This window comes from Dendropsophus ebraccatus, chromosome 2 (assembly GCF_027789765.1).
Source record: "Dendropsophus ebraccatus isolate aDenEbr1 chromosome 2, aDenEbr1.pat, whole genome shotgun sequence".
Taxonomy (NCBI): domain Eukaryota; kingdom Metazoa; phylum Chordata; class Amphibia; order Anura; family Hylidae; genus Dendropsophus; species Dendropsophus ebraccatus.
The window spans coordinates 146,047,706-146,061,916 of NC_091455.1; the positions used below are offsets into that span (position 1 = coordinate 146,047,706).

At 43.3% G+C, this 14,211-nt stretch overlaps 1 protein-coding gene across 1 annotated transcript in view; it reads right to left on the reverse strand.

Moving 5' to 3' along the window:
* Nucleotides 1-14,211, reverse strand: part of BMPER (BMP binding endothelial regulator) — a 206,300-nt gene that overhangs the window by 123,951 nt on the left and 68,138 nt on the right. The window lies entirely within an intron of this gene.

The window sequence follows — 14,211 nt, forward strand, 5'->3', positions numbered from 1 at the left end:
GCGGAACGTGTCGGGAGCCGCCGAAGCAAGCAGGAGCGGGGACCTGGTAATGTATATCCTGCCCGCCCCCCCTGCAGCCCCGATCGCTTCAGGCCGCATGATCGCCCCCCGCACCCCCCGGCCGTACGATAGCCCCCCGCAGCCCCGATCGCCCCCAGCCGCATGATCGCTCCCTGCACCCCCCGGCCGCACGATCACCCCCCGCAGCCCCCGGACGCACGGGCTGCGGGGGGCGATCGTGCGGCCGGGGGCTGGGGGCGATCGGGGATGCGGGGGGCTATCGTACGGCCGGGGGGTGCGGGGGGCGATCATGCGGCCGAGAGCTGCGGGGGGCGATCGGGGCTGCGTGGGCTATCGTACGGCCGGGGGGTGCGGAGGGCGATCATGCGGCCGGGGGCGATCGGGGCTGCAGGGGGGGCGGGCAGGATATACATTACCAGGTCCCCGCTCCTGCTTGCTTCGGCGGCTCCCGGCACGTTCTGCCCGGCCAATCAGTGTGCTGCCCCGCTGCAGCGCACTGATTGGCCGGGCGGGCCGTGAAGACACCGGGAGCCCTGAAGCAAGCAGGAACGGGGACCCGGTAATGTATAATGTCCGGCGGCTAGGGGGTTAATGGGGAGGGCTGCAGAGGGCTGCAGAGTTTCTCTGCTAATAAAAGTATAGGGCTGGGATCTGCAGCGAGTGTCGCTGCAGATCCGGCAAGTGGGTTTGTAGCCTTAAGCAATGTTTATAGTAAATACAGTAAAAACTTTGGGGGAGATTTATCAAACATGGTGTAAAGTGAAACTGGCTTAGTTGCCCCTTGCAACCAATCAGATTCCACCTTTCATTTTCCAAAGAGTTTGTGAGGAATGAAAAGTGGAATCTTTTGATTTAATTGGCAGTTGTCTATCTATGTTGTGCTGATATACTGTATACAGACAGACAGCTGTCAATCAGCAGTCACAGGGCAGTGGGAGTTGTGCTGCACAAAGCACATTCTCTTGCATATCATAAGTGCAGTCATATGCAACAGACCCAGTGGGATCAAAAGTTATTTTTTAGCGACAGGTACTCTTAACCCCTTAAGGACAGAGCCTGAAATGGCCTTAATGACAGAGACAAATTTTATGAATATGACCAGTGTCACTTTATTCATTAATAACTTCGGGATGCTTTTACCTATCCGGCTGATTCTGAGATTGTTTTCTCGTGACATATTGTACTTTACATTTCTGGTAAATTGGAGTCGATACTCATAACAAATCTTTATGAAAAAAACCCAAATAATGTGAAAAAATGTGAAAAAATGCATTTTTCCAACTTTGAAACTTCTTTGCGTATACAGAAAGTGGTTATACCACATAAATTATATATAAAATAGCATTAGCAACATGTCTACTTTATGTTGGCGGTATTTATTAAACTATCTTTCATTTTTTTTAGACGATAGGAAGCTTAAAACATTAGCAGCAAATTTCCAAATTTTCAGTAAAATTTCAAAATCAGATATTTTTAGGGACCTGTTCAGGTTTAAAGTGTATTTGAGGGGCCTGTATGTTAGAAAGCCCCACAAAGCACCCCATTTCAGAAACTGCACCCCCCAAACTCTGCAAAAGCACATCCAGAAAGTGTTTTAACCCTTTAGGGGAGTCACAGAAATAAAAGCCAAGTGTGTAAGGAATTTGAAAATTTTAATTTTCTGTGCAGAGATTTTATTGTAATCCAATATTTTTCATAATTATAAACCTATTACCAGAGAAATGCACCCCAATAATTATTGCCCCGTTTCTGCAGTTTATAGAAATACCCCATATGTGGCCCTATTGCGCTATTTGACGCAACCACAAGCCTCAGATATAAGGGAGCGCCTAGTGAATTTCAACGCCTCCGTTATATTTGGTCATTTTTGACTGTACCACTTCAGGTTGGCAGAGGCTCTGGGGTGTCAAAACCTAAAAAACACCCCTAAAGGGACACCATTTAGAAAACTACACCCCTCAAGGAATGTAACAAGGGGTGCGGTGAGCATCTGGACCCCACAGGTGCTTCACAGATTTTCCCAACAATATGGCGTGAAAAAAGAAAAATTTATTTTTTACACTAAAACGTTGTTCTAGCCTTCAATTTTTCATTTTCTTAAAGGGATAAGAGGCAAAAAAAGACAAAAAATGTGTAGCGCAGTTTCTCCCGAGTACAGAAATACCCCACATGTGGCGATAAAGTGCCAAGGGGGCGCAGGACGAGCCTCCAAAGGGAAGGAGCGCCAATTGGCTTTTGGAAGCTGAATTTCACTGAAAAGGATTTCAAGGGCCATGTCGCATTTACAGAGCCCTCGTGCTGCCAAAACACTGGAAACCCCCCACAAGTGATTCCATTCTGGAAACTACACCCCTCAAGGAATCTAACAAGGGGTGCAGTGAGCATATGGACCCCACTGGTGACGGGCACAAATGTGGAACAATGTGACGTGAAAGGGAAAAATTTCATTTTTTCACTTTCATGGCACAAATGTGCCCGTCATCAAGGGGTCCATATCCTCACTGCACCCCTTGTTAGATTCCTTGAGGGGTGCAGTTTCCAGAATGGGGTCACTTGTGGGGGGTTTCCAGTGTTTTGGCAGCAGGAGGGCTCTGTAAATGCGACATGGCGTTCATCATCCATTCTAGCCAAATCCAACCTCCAAAATCCAAATGGCGCTCCTTCCCTTCGGAGGCTTGCCCTGCGCCCACATGGCGCTTTATGTCCACATGTGGGGTATTTACGGACTCGGGGGAAATTGCTCTACACATATTGTGTGTTTTTTTCTCTTTTAACCCCTTGTGAAAATGATAAATTCAAGGCTAAACCAACATTATAGTGTAAAAAATGTAATATTTCATTTTCACGCCACATTGTTCCACATTTGTGCCCGTCACCAGTGGGGTCCATATGCTCACTACACCCCTTGTTACATTCCCTGAGGGGTGTAGTTTCCATAATGGGGTCACTTGTGGGGGGTTTCAACTGTCTTGGCAACACAGGGGCCTTTTGAATGCAACATGGCCCCTCGAAATCCATTCCATCCAAATCCAGCCTTCAAAAACGAAATGGTGCTCCTTCCCTTCGGAGGCTTACCCTGCACCCGCATGGCGCTTTATGTCCACATGTGGGGTATTTACGGACTCGGGGGAAATTGCGCTACACATTTTGTTTTTTTTCTCCTCTTTTAACCCCTTGTGAAAATGATATATTCAAGGCTAAACCAACATTATAGTGTAAAAAATGTAATATTTCATTTTCACGCCACATTGTTCCACATTTGTGTCCGTCACCAGTGGGGTCCATATGCTCACTACACCCCTTGTTACATTCCCTGAGGGGTGTAGTTTCCATAATGGGGTCACTTGTGGGGGGTTTCAACTGTCTTGGCAACACAGGGGCCTTTTGAATGCAACATGGCCCCTCGAAATCCATTCCATCCAAATCCAGCCTTCAAAAACGAAATGGTGCTCCTTCCCTTCGGAGGCTTACCCTGCACCCGCATGGCGCTTTATGTCCACATGTGGGGTATTTACGGACTCGGGGGAAATTGCGCTACACATTTTGTTTTTTTTCTCCTCTTTTAACCCCTTGTGAAAATGATATATTCAAGGCTAAACCAACATTATAGTGTAAAAAATGTAATATTTCATTTTCACGCCACATTGTTCCACATTTGTGTCCGTCACCAGTGGGGTCCATATGCTCACTACACCCCTTGTTACATTCCTTGAGGGGTGCAGTTTCCATAATGGGGTCACTTGTGGGGGGTTTCAACTGTCTTGGCAACACAGGGGCCTTTTGAATGCAACATGGCCCCTCGAAATCCATTCCATCCAAATCCAGCCTTCAAAAACCAAATGGCGCTTCTTCCCTTCGGAGGCTTACCCTGCACCCGCATGGCGCTTTATGTCCACATGTGGGGTATTTCCGTACTCAGGGGAAATTGCTCTACACATTAAATGTTTTTTTTTATCTTTTAACCCCTTGTGAAAATGAAAAAACATGACAAGATTAATGATTTAGAGTAAAAATTTTACAAAAATTACACTAAATGTTGGTCTAGCCTTGATTTTTTTTCCATTTCCACAAGGGGTTAAAAAAGAAAATGAACACAAAACGTGTAGGGTAGTGTCCCCTGAGTACGAAAATACCCCACATGTGGACATAATGTGCCATATGGGCACAGGGCAAGTCACCAAAGGGACAGAGCGCCATTTAGAGGCTGGAATGGAGGATGGAGGCCATGTCGCAATTACAAAGCTCCTGTGCTGCCAGGACAGTAGAAACCCCCGACAAGTGACCCCATTCTGGAAACTACACCCCATAAGGAATCTAACAAGGGGTGCAGTGAGCATATGGACCCCACTGGTGACGGGCACTTACGTAGAACATGTGCCGAGAAAATAAAAAATACAATTTTTTTCATTTTCACGTCCCAAATGTGGCCGTCACCAGGGGGCCATATCCCCGCTGCCCCCCTTCTTAGATTCCTTATGGGGTGTAGTTTCCAGAATGGGGTCACTTGTGGGGGGTTTCTACTGTCCTGGCCGCACAGAGGCTTTGTAATTGCGACATGGCATCCTCTAATGGAAATGGCGGCCATACCTACTTAGCTGGGGAAAAAGGGAAAATTCTAATTTATTTGGGAGTATTAGGCCAATTATTGGTTTATAAGGTTGGAAATGACAGGTGTCCATCAAATTCAACCTGTGTTGATCCAGAGGAAGGCAAAAAACCCTCTTAAGGCAGACGACAGTAGCCTCATCACAGGGGAAAAATTCCTTCCCGACTCCATAATGGCGATCAGAATAATCCCTGGATCAACGTGACCCCTGAAATAGGAATAAGGGACAGAATTTAGATAATGTAGAACCCCAATGACGTGTAGTACGCCTTGAAGCGATCCAGTATGCAGAGGCCGGGGGGATCAGGACAGGCGTCACACTGGAAAATGTTGTCCTTCCTGATCCCCCTGTTACGCCACACTCTGCACTTCTTCTGGGGTCTCCCGTTCTCCAGTGTGGGGGACGTCACCTGGAAAATGTTGTCCTGGTGCGATACGGGGTCCTTCATATCCAGAAGCGCTGGGTCCGCTCCATGGCTGCTAAATATTAGGGCGCTATTACTACTTCTGATATGTTCGGATCGTGCCGCAAGCTACAGGGCAGCGAGAGACCAGAGGAGGGGGTGCTGGTATAAATGTTATCCCCGTACAGGTGGTGACCTTTATCCAGCAGTGGGAAGATCAGTTCCCGGACGATCTTCCCACTAACTCCGAGGATGGGGGGGAGGGGGGCATCTGGGGGCTGGATTCGGGTGTCCCTTCCTACATACACTCTAAGGGTACATGCACACTGCGGAATCGCGACAGATAACCCTTCGTGCATTCCACAGCTGGCACCCACCGGCGGACTGATGCAGGCGCGCGTCTCCACACGTGTCATAGACTCCATTCTATGCACGGGCGGATTCCGCTCTCCGTCCAACGTGTTCATTCTTTGGATGGACGATGGAATCCGCCCGTGCATAGAATGGAGTCTATGACACGGGTAGAGACATGCGCCTGCATCAGTCCGCCGGCGGGTGCCAGCTGCGGAATGCACAAAGGGTTATCCTTCGCCATTCCGCAGTGTGCACGTACCCGAAATCTGTAAGTGTACCCTAAGGCACGCTCACAGAGTTTGTAGAATTTCACACCATACCGTCATCTCTTATTGGGACGGTACTGGCGGAAAAGATGTGTCTGGGGGGCAGCGTACGCTACGCTACCCCCAGATACGTCATTGGAGGATGAGGATGATGAGGATGAATGGAGGAACGAAGGACCCCCCATTCATCCTCACTGGCTGTTTCGGTGTCGGAGGTAATAATAACGTATCCCTCTGACGCCGAAAACACCCTGGGGGCCATCTTTATACGGGGACTAGTATATGGGGTATGTAGTGGTGTAGTGTCAAACTTTATTCAATGTAGTGTGGTGTAATGTAGTGTTTTTTACGTGTTTTTTTACAGTAAGTATAAAAAAAAAACCTACGCCAACAAAGGAGTTGCTGATAAATGCCGCACTTATGTGCGGCACTTATAAGCAGACCGTGGCAGTAGAATATAGAAAAAAAACACCCTACGCCAAAAAGGAGGAGTTGCTGATTAGCAGCGCACTTTCGTGCGATGCTGATCAACACTCAGCGGCGATAGGGTGCGGAAAATAGAAAAAAAAATTTGAAAAAAAAAAAATAAAAAAATTTCTACATTTGAACATCCCTGTAGCTGCTGATAAGTGTATTACACATATCAGCCGCTAGAGGGCAGCAGAGCGCAAAATACGGAAAGAGCCGACGCTGGAGCCGAAAATAGCCGAGAGAAGCCGAACGTGACGTCACGGAAGAAGCCGAAGACCCGAACGAAGACGAGGATGCCGCGAACCCGGAAGACGCCGATCAGGAGCCCGGGACAGGTGAGTAATGTACAAATACCTGCTCTGGACCCCTCGGCTACCTAGCTGAGGGGTCCAGGGCAGGTATTTACTATATTGTGGGACTCTGATCGCCGTGCCACCGGCCCGATCGCCGTGAATGGCCGGCCGGTACCGGCCGGCCGTTCACGGCGATCGGGCCGGTGGCACGGCGATCACCATTACTTTTTACAGTAATGGCGGTCGGTGCCGTCCTCGGACAGCACCGACCGCCATTTTTTTTCCGGGTCATCGGGTCGCCGATGACCCGGAAAGGTTCCGATCGCCGCTATTGGCTGATCTGAATTGATCAGCCTATAGCGGCGATCGTAAGCACGGGGGGTGTTAACCACCCCCCGTGCCGTGAAGCTAAGATGGCCTGCTATGATTTATAGCAGGCCATCTTCCCCGACCGCTGTGTGTGAACACGCAGCGATCGGGGAAACATCGGGCGTAAATTTACGCCCTGATGCGCCAAGTACCAGGGCGCGAGGGCGTAAGTTTACGCCCGATGTCGTTAAGGGGTTAAAGCATATGCTATACTCATAAACAGGAGTTGTTGAATATAGCAAACACTAATCAGTGAGTCTGGTTGTGTGCTAAATTCAGACTGTCATTCCAAGATTTGCCGACCTAAATGTCAGACGGACTTAAAAACACAGTACAGAACAGCTGAGGACAGGCCAACATGACACGATGCAGTACCAAAGCATAGAGCACAGATGTTGTCAGACAAGTCTGGAGCTTAGAAAAAAACTAAAACACATAGAATAACCATGTCTAGAAACCCATGGTAACAGTGCCAGGAGTCATTGAGACTGAAACAATAAGCCAAGACAAGAACCAGGAGTGCTATTTAAGAAAGCCCGGACAGTGACCAGTATCTGTAGCACATGTTAAAGCACTAGCTGAGCTTCCAATGGCAGTGATGGTGCTTGATCATCCTGTGCAGATGACGTCATTACTGTGCATTCAAGTGCTTAACTCTCCATGATACTGATTTCACAAGACGAGAATGGTGGCTGAGATTGGTGGCTGAGGAGAGTTGTGTAAAGCTCTACCAGACACGTACTTAGTCAGACCTGATCTTTCTAGCATGTAATATATACTACATACCCACTTTTACACAAATAGACCATAAAATAAAGGAACAAAAATAATAAAGATCAGCAAAAATGAGATCTGATATTTGTATTTCATATATTTGCCATTACTTGACCTACATTATAAGCCACTGCATATATTAAGTGGCGTCACATAAAGTAATACATACACTGAAAAAACAAATATAAAGGACTCAAGCCTCTGTTTGGGCTTTTTCCCTGGACTGAAATCGTTTAGAATTATCTACCTGGACAGACCTCAACATCTTAAGACTGTAGACTGAATAGGGGTCTATGACTTAAGCCTAGTATTTGAGCTCTTGGCAATGTTACCTTTTTAAGAACAGGATGTAGGTACTCATGCTCAGAGTCTGTTCTACTAACTTTTGCTTGATTTTATGGATTCGGACATTTTCTGAATGATATGAAATCCTTTTAACAAGGATTTATTGTTGGTCTTGAATTACTAAGTCCCTGTTGCGGAGGACTATGATGGAGCCTTTCTGCTCTGCCAACACTTTCCTTTAGGCACTTAAGCGAATTGCTCTTTGCTTTGTTAACCTGTTAAAGTCCTGAAGTTTAATATAATGCTTTCCACCTGTTTTGTCTGAAAGTCTAGTTAGACTATTTTTCTCATGGACTGTAGGTAGAGGTTTAGGTTAGAATCTGGTATGCCACACATAGAAAATACACTCAATAGACTGCTAGTACAATGCGAGAAACCTATTTACTGATATTTATCAAAATGCCTAATATATCATAATCTAAACTAAATACTGACTGCTCAGTATGCAAAGTGTTATTGTGACTAATGCATACGGAGCATGTGTCAGCTCCTGTACTAAGCACACACAGTCTATAGCTTTTAATCAGAGCGTTCTTTTAAATAAATACTGGTTTAAAACTTTTATATTTTTTAAATGAATTCTTTTTATGTCAATGATAAATGTTTATACTAATGAATATACTATATATATAATGTTTGTAGAAGAAAAGTTTCCAATATTCCGCCTAATCTTGTCTAGTCTTAAGACCATGAATGCAATAGTAGGCAATGGAAAGTAAGAAATAAATGCTGCAAAAGATATCAAACTAAAGTCCAGCGCTGAAAGCCAAGCACACCCTCCTGTAGTCTGGAGAAGTTTGCCAGGAGAATTTGAAAAGTAGAACAGAAAGCCAAAAGACTGTTTATTAAACTTTAGGAGTCCACTAGACTAACTGAAGTGTTGTCTGCCCATAGGGAGGCTAATACGATAGTGTCTGCAACCAAGGGCAGAGGATCCTGATAGGAATGGAGCTGCAAGTCTGAAAAATGATTTGATAATTTGATCATAGTACATGCAAATTCTAGTTCACTATGTCAGGCATTGCTCATGGCAGAGGTTATTCACGATTAAGGTAAAGACGACCTGTCGGCTCCCCTGGTATACTTGTTTTAGTAAATAATAGTACTGTCTATGAAAAGACAATTACAAAGCATTTTTTCTTAGAACTTTAGGTTGTCTGTACCTGTTATTCATCGTAGAAATTTGTGAATAAACTGACAGCTACCAATTTCCTTGTCATCGGAGTGTGCTTCTACTTAGTCTGATACTACCAGCACTCATTGGCCAGTGTATAGGGAGACACCACCAGCCGGTAACACCCACATGTCAATGTATTCTTTAATCTTTCCAAGGAATAACTGGCACAATGCAAAGGTCAAGTAAAGGTCCAGCATTTTATTTAATGGGAAAAACAAGCATTTACTAAACAAAAGTTTTTTGTTTTATTTTTTTTTTATTTTTTATCAGGTCATGTCCACTATCTGTGGAAATTATTGTCAACAGCAACTATACCACTTTATTACTATGTTGTAAAAAATCAATAAAAAAGGGTATAAACTAAAATAATCAATTGACAATTAACGTGAGCAGACATAACACTGTGCTGTACTGGAAATGGTTCTATTACACTGGTAAAGCTAAAATATAGCTGTATTGCTGTAAATGGGAAACTGGCCGGCAGGGCACACACAGTATAGAATAATGGCTGTAATTGATTACAGCTGTCTAAATAATGTACTTGCCCATTATTTACTACCTACAAAATACAGACCTTTTTGTCATCTATTCACAAAATTACGACCATATTTAGCTTTTATATTACTGTGTGTACTTATAGCCACAGTGTTTTTTAGAGGAGAATTAAAACAAACAAATAAACAAAAAAACAGTATACAGCTGTGAAATGGCTCTTGAAATTACGGCTGTTTTTATTAGACTGCATAGTTGATTTCATTTAATGGCAAACAACATCTTTATTCTAGAAACAACTGCCATTATTTTAAAATAACAGCTGTTAATTGCCATTAAATGATGGCTATCCAATAAAAACGGCCATCATTTACACAGTGTGTGAACAAAGCCTATAGCCTGACGATGATGCAGAGGCAAACAATGTTGGCAGTAGAACTGTGGCTACTTGTCTATGATTCTTGGAACTATCTACAAGCCAATGTCCCTAAATAACTGCACTGCAGGACTACAGTACATTAGGAAAACTGTAGTCTATTTCCCTGCAAGAGATAATTGCTATGTGCATCTAGAAACTAAATAAATACAATAAATAGTATTTTTGACAAGTGATGACTATATATATTATTTGTCAGCATTTTCTAGCTAATTGTCATAACTACCCCATCTTACTAAAATCTCTGATCCTTTTACTTTGTAGATTTAAATTAACTCAACTTTATCCAGATTTTGTTTGACAACGATTTTGACTCGACTCCCAGCAGGATTAGGTAAACAGACAGTGGTTTTCTCCTGGGAAATAAGCAGCAATGACATTTAAACACTAGATGGAGCTAGTTACTAAGGACTATAATGAGTTACCAACACAAGCCAGCAATATCATAGGACGCAGTCACATCCTAATACAGAGGAGCTCTGGTGCTAAGATTATTCACTGTAAATGTGACTGCTTTAACCGAAAATATTTACTTTGTACTGTAAAATGAAGCAGTGTGTTGCATGTATTTGATAAATAATAAGTACAAAACAAAGGGGAAAAGATTTCATTTCAAATCCAAAGTAATGCAGACAGCAGATTAGATGTTGTATTTATAAAGTGACACATGCAATTTATCTCATAGAGCTGTATCATCAGGGGAAGTTGGAGCAATACAAGGACAGAACACACTCTCTAGGATCAAATACAGTAGCAGAAATGGATGCAGTATGTGTCAAATTAGATTTCCCTTTATGGCTGGGTTTATACTGGGCACTTTTTCTGCACTTTTAACATTTATTTTTTGTTCTGATTGCTAAACTCATTCAGAGGCATGGGAGTTGATGAATCAAAACAGAAAACACATGTTAAAAATTCTACAAAAATGCAGTGTAAACAGAGCCTATATCCCTTTATATATAACAAATGATTATTCAAGATGGTAAATACATTTGTTCTAATTAATATGATCCTTTAAAAGAACAGAAAGACAACATAAGGCATGCAATTATAGTTGTCTATAAAAGTTTTACTTTGACAGTGGATTTATACTGTGGCCTTATAGAATGTCATCTCATATAGTCAAAACCTTTGTTAGCTATAAGTGATGAGCGAATACTGTTTGATCAAATAGATATTCGATCAAATAGTAAGGTATTCAATCTATCGAATATTTTCGAATAGTTCGCCGAATATTCGATAAATATTCGATAAGCGTTTAAATCCCCCAGCTTCCGTTTTTTACCTCCAAGTGGTCGAATAGATGTTTTTTCAATAATCAAATACTTGTTCCCATAGACTTTAATGGGATCGAATATTCGGGAGATATTCGTACGAATATACGAATATTCGAATATTTCACTATTCACTCCTCACTATTAGCTATGTATATAGTTTACAATACCCTGTTAACCTACAGACTATACTCGGTATTGTTTTAACTATATTACCTGGACAGATGACAGATAATACTAATATAACCTTATGTAATATTTAACCTCCTATACATATTTTCTTTAGATAACATTCTTCATCACAGCTTCCTGTACAAACTTAGTCTGTGCTTCACACAATCTCAGAACAGGAGGCATTCTCCACTGAACTCTAAGTAATGAATGACCCTTTATTAATTGTTCTGTTTTGAGGGGTAGCCTGACAAAACTGTAGGGTCTTTCTTCAACCTAGTTATCATGTTTTTCTTTCCCAATTGGTAATACATTAAGAGGCATTTTGGTAGCAGCAGACAGGAAACAGACAGAAAAAAATGGAAAGGAAGGAAATAAAAAGGTCAGTAAGTTAATTTTCAAGGACCCTGTAAAGTGAGTAAAATACTGTAAACACCTTCCCTGCATTTGACTGTTTGTATGTAAACAGTATATGGAGCATGTCACTAGAATTAGGTTTACTTCACAATTTAATAAAATCCATCATACTAAATCATGTGCACATACACACGGGAGGGGCTGGGGATAGGTACTTAGTACTGCAAACTGTAACATGTATACAGGAAATGACTTAGTACACGGCAACCTCTATTAAGAATAAAAAATATGGTCATAAAGAATGGATTGAATAGTTTTGAGGTTATAAGGCCAATGTCACTTGAGATTTATTTTGCCCATAGAGGAGCAATAATCAAAATGTTACCCTGACTTGATTAAATCATACATGAGGATATAGGTGTAAATTATAGGCATATAAACTTTGTTTAATACATAGCCCCTGAAAAAATGACATATAGTCTAGGTGTTGGAGAATGGTTAAACTGAGGAGTAGAGTCTATTGGGCACCTTGTACAGGGACCTGCATGAAAACCTCAGTCACTACCCTCAAAGTAGTCATGAGAGCAACATCTCATGAATCCAAATGCTGAACCATAGGAGAAAGACAGACAATGAAATTGTAACTGGTTTAGGAACAGAAAAACAGAATCACAAGCTTTGGAGCTTCAGGAACATAGTAACCTTTTTATTGAGATGAAGGAAGACCAGCAAAGAAACCCTTTAAATAGGCTACCACCATAGGTCTTTGGAGGAGGAGGGATATTTATTGCACACTGGCACTGTAGAGGACCAGAAGCCAGCTATTGCGTGCCCTGAGACAGCTCTATCTATAAGTGTGTGGCTGTGTTGCTGTTCAGCCCTAATTGGCCATTCACTTGGATATTCTAAGCTAAAATACAAAGTCTAGTATGCAGCATAAAGAGCATCAATGAATGTGCCATGGTTCTCTGTAAAGAGGTATAAACATGGTCCTCCTCCTTATGTAAAAGACTCATGGCCTATCCCTAATAGATCCATTTGTGGACATTTTAACTTTTATATATAACTACATAGTTGATAAGCTTGAAAAAAAGAAATCACAATAAACCTATAACCATATTGTGTTGATCTGGAGGCAGGCAAAAAACCTTGAGGCGGATGCCAAATAGCCCATACTAGGGGGCAAATTCTTTCCCATCGCTGAATATGGTAACAAGAATACATACCTGGATCAGTGTCTTATCACCCGAGATCTAGTACCCATAACTAGTGATGAGCGAGCATGCTCGTCCGAGCTTGGTACTCGATCGAGTATTAGGGTACTCGATGGTACTCGTTACTCGGACGAGCATCTCGCGATACTAGAGAAAATCTCATCATCCGTTTCCTGTAAGTTTGGGTGCTATTTCTCAGCCAATAAACATGCAGGAGACTCTTTGGTACATCCTGCGATCATGTGGGACCCATACATGTCAATAGCAGCGATTGGTTGGCCAGATCAGATGACTCTGCCATTAAAAACGCACAGCTGGCAGTACTCGCTTCATGCTGTGAGAGATTAGGGACAAAGCTGCTGCTTCTCAGGGAGAGCGTCAGTGTAGGATTTAGCGTTCCAGTAGGCAGGGAATACTAGCAATACAAACAAACAGCCTTTTTCAGGGTTTCAAATAGTTTTTAATAGTATTACTACAGACTGCTGGCTGGGACTTGCAGTGCTGCTACCACGGTTTAACCAGCACACTGTGGTGACCGGCTGCTGGCAGAAAGGGGACATTAGGTGTTGCATACAGACCCCTAAGAAGTGCTCAGTGTACTCTTTTTTTTATTTTGGGGCTGGTGGTCCTGCTGTACTACATTGGATTGCTGGGATTTATAGTACATCTTTATAAAACTTCACTGCTCATTGGACAGGGGTATCACAGCGTATATCTAGGTCCAGCCACTACCAGTACAGCCCCCCCAAAACTTGTGGGAGCATAAGTATTTTTACTGATTTCTGTATTTTATACGCAAGGCCTATCTAAGTTCCATACTGTGCAGTGTCCATAAAATGGTGAACCCCAGGAGGGCGTGTTTCAGGGCAGGGTGACACAGCTGCACTTGTTGAAGAGGTAGCAGTGGCACACCGCAGACGTCCACTCCCTAGCTTCTTTGCCCAACTTACGGGGTGTCAAGGTAGACAGATTATGAAACTGCAGCAGTGTGAACAGGTGATCACGTGGATAGCGGATAATGTGTCCAGTAACTTATCCACCACCCAGTCTTCCACGCAGTCCACCCACACTACCCAAGAAAGTGGAACTCTTGCTCCATTAGCTCAGCCTCCTTCCCCACAGCCTCGCCCCTCCAGGGAAAGAAGGGATTCAGATCCACCACCATGCTCCCAGGAACTGTTTTCTGG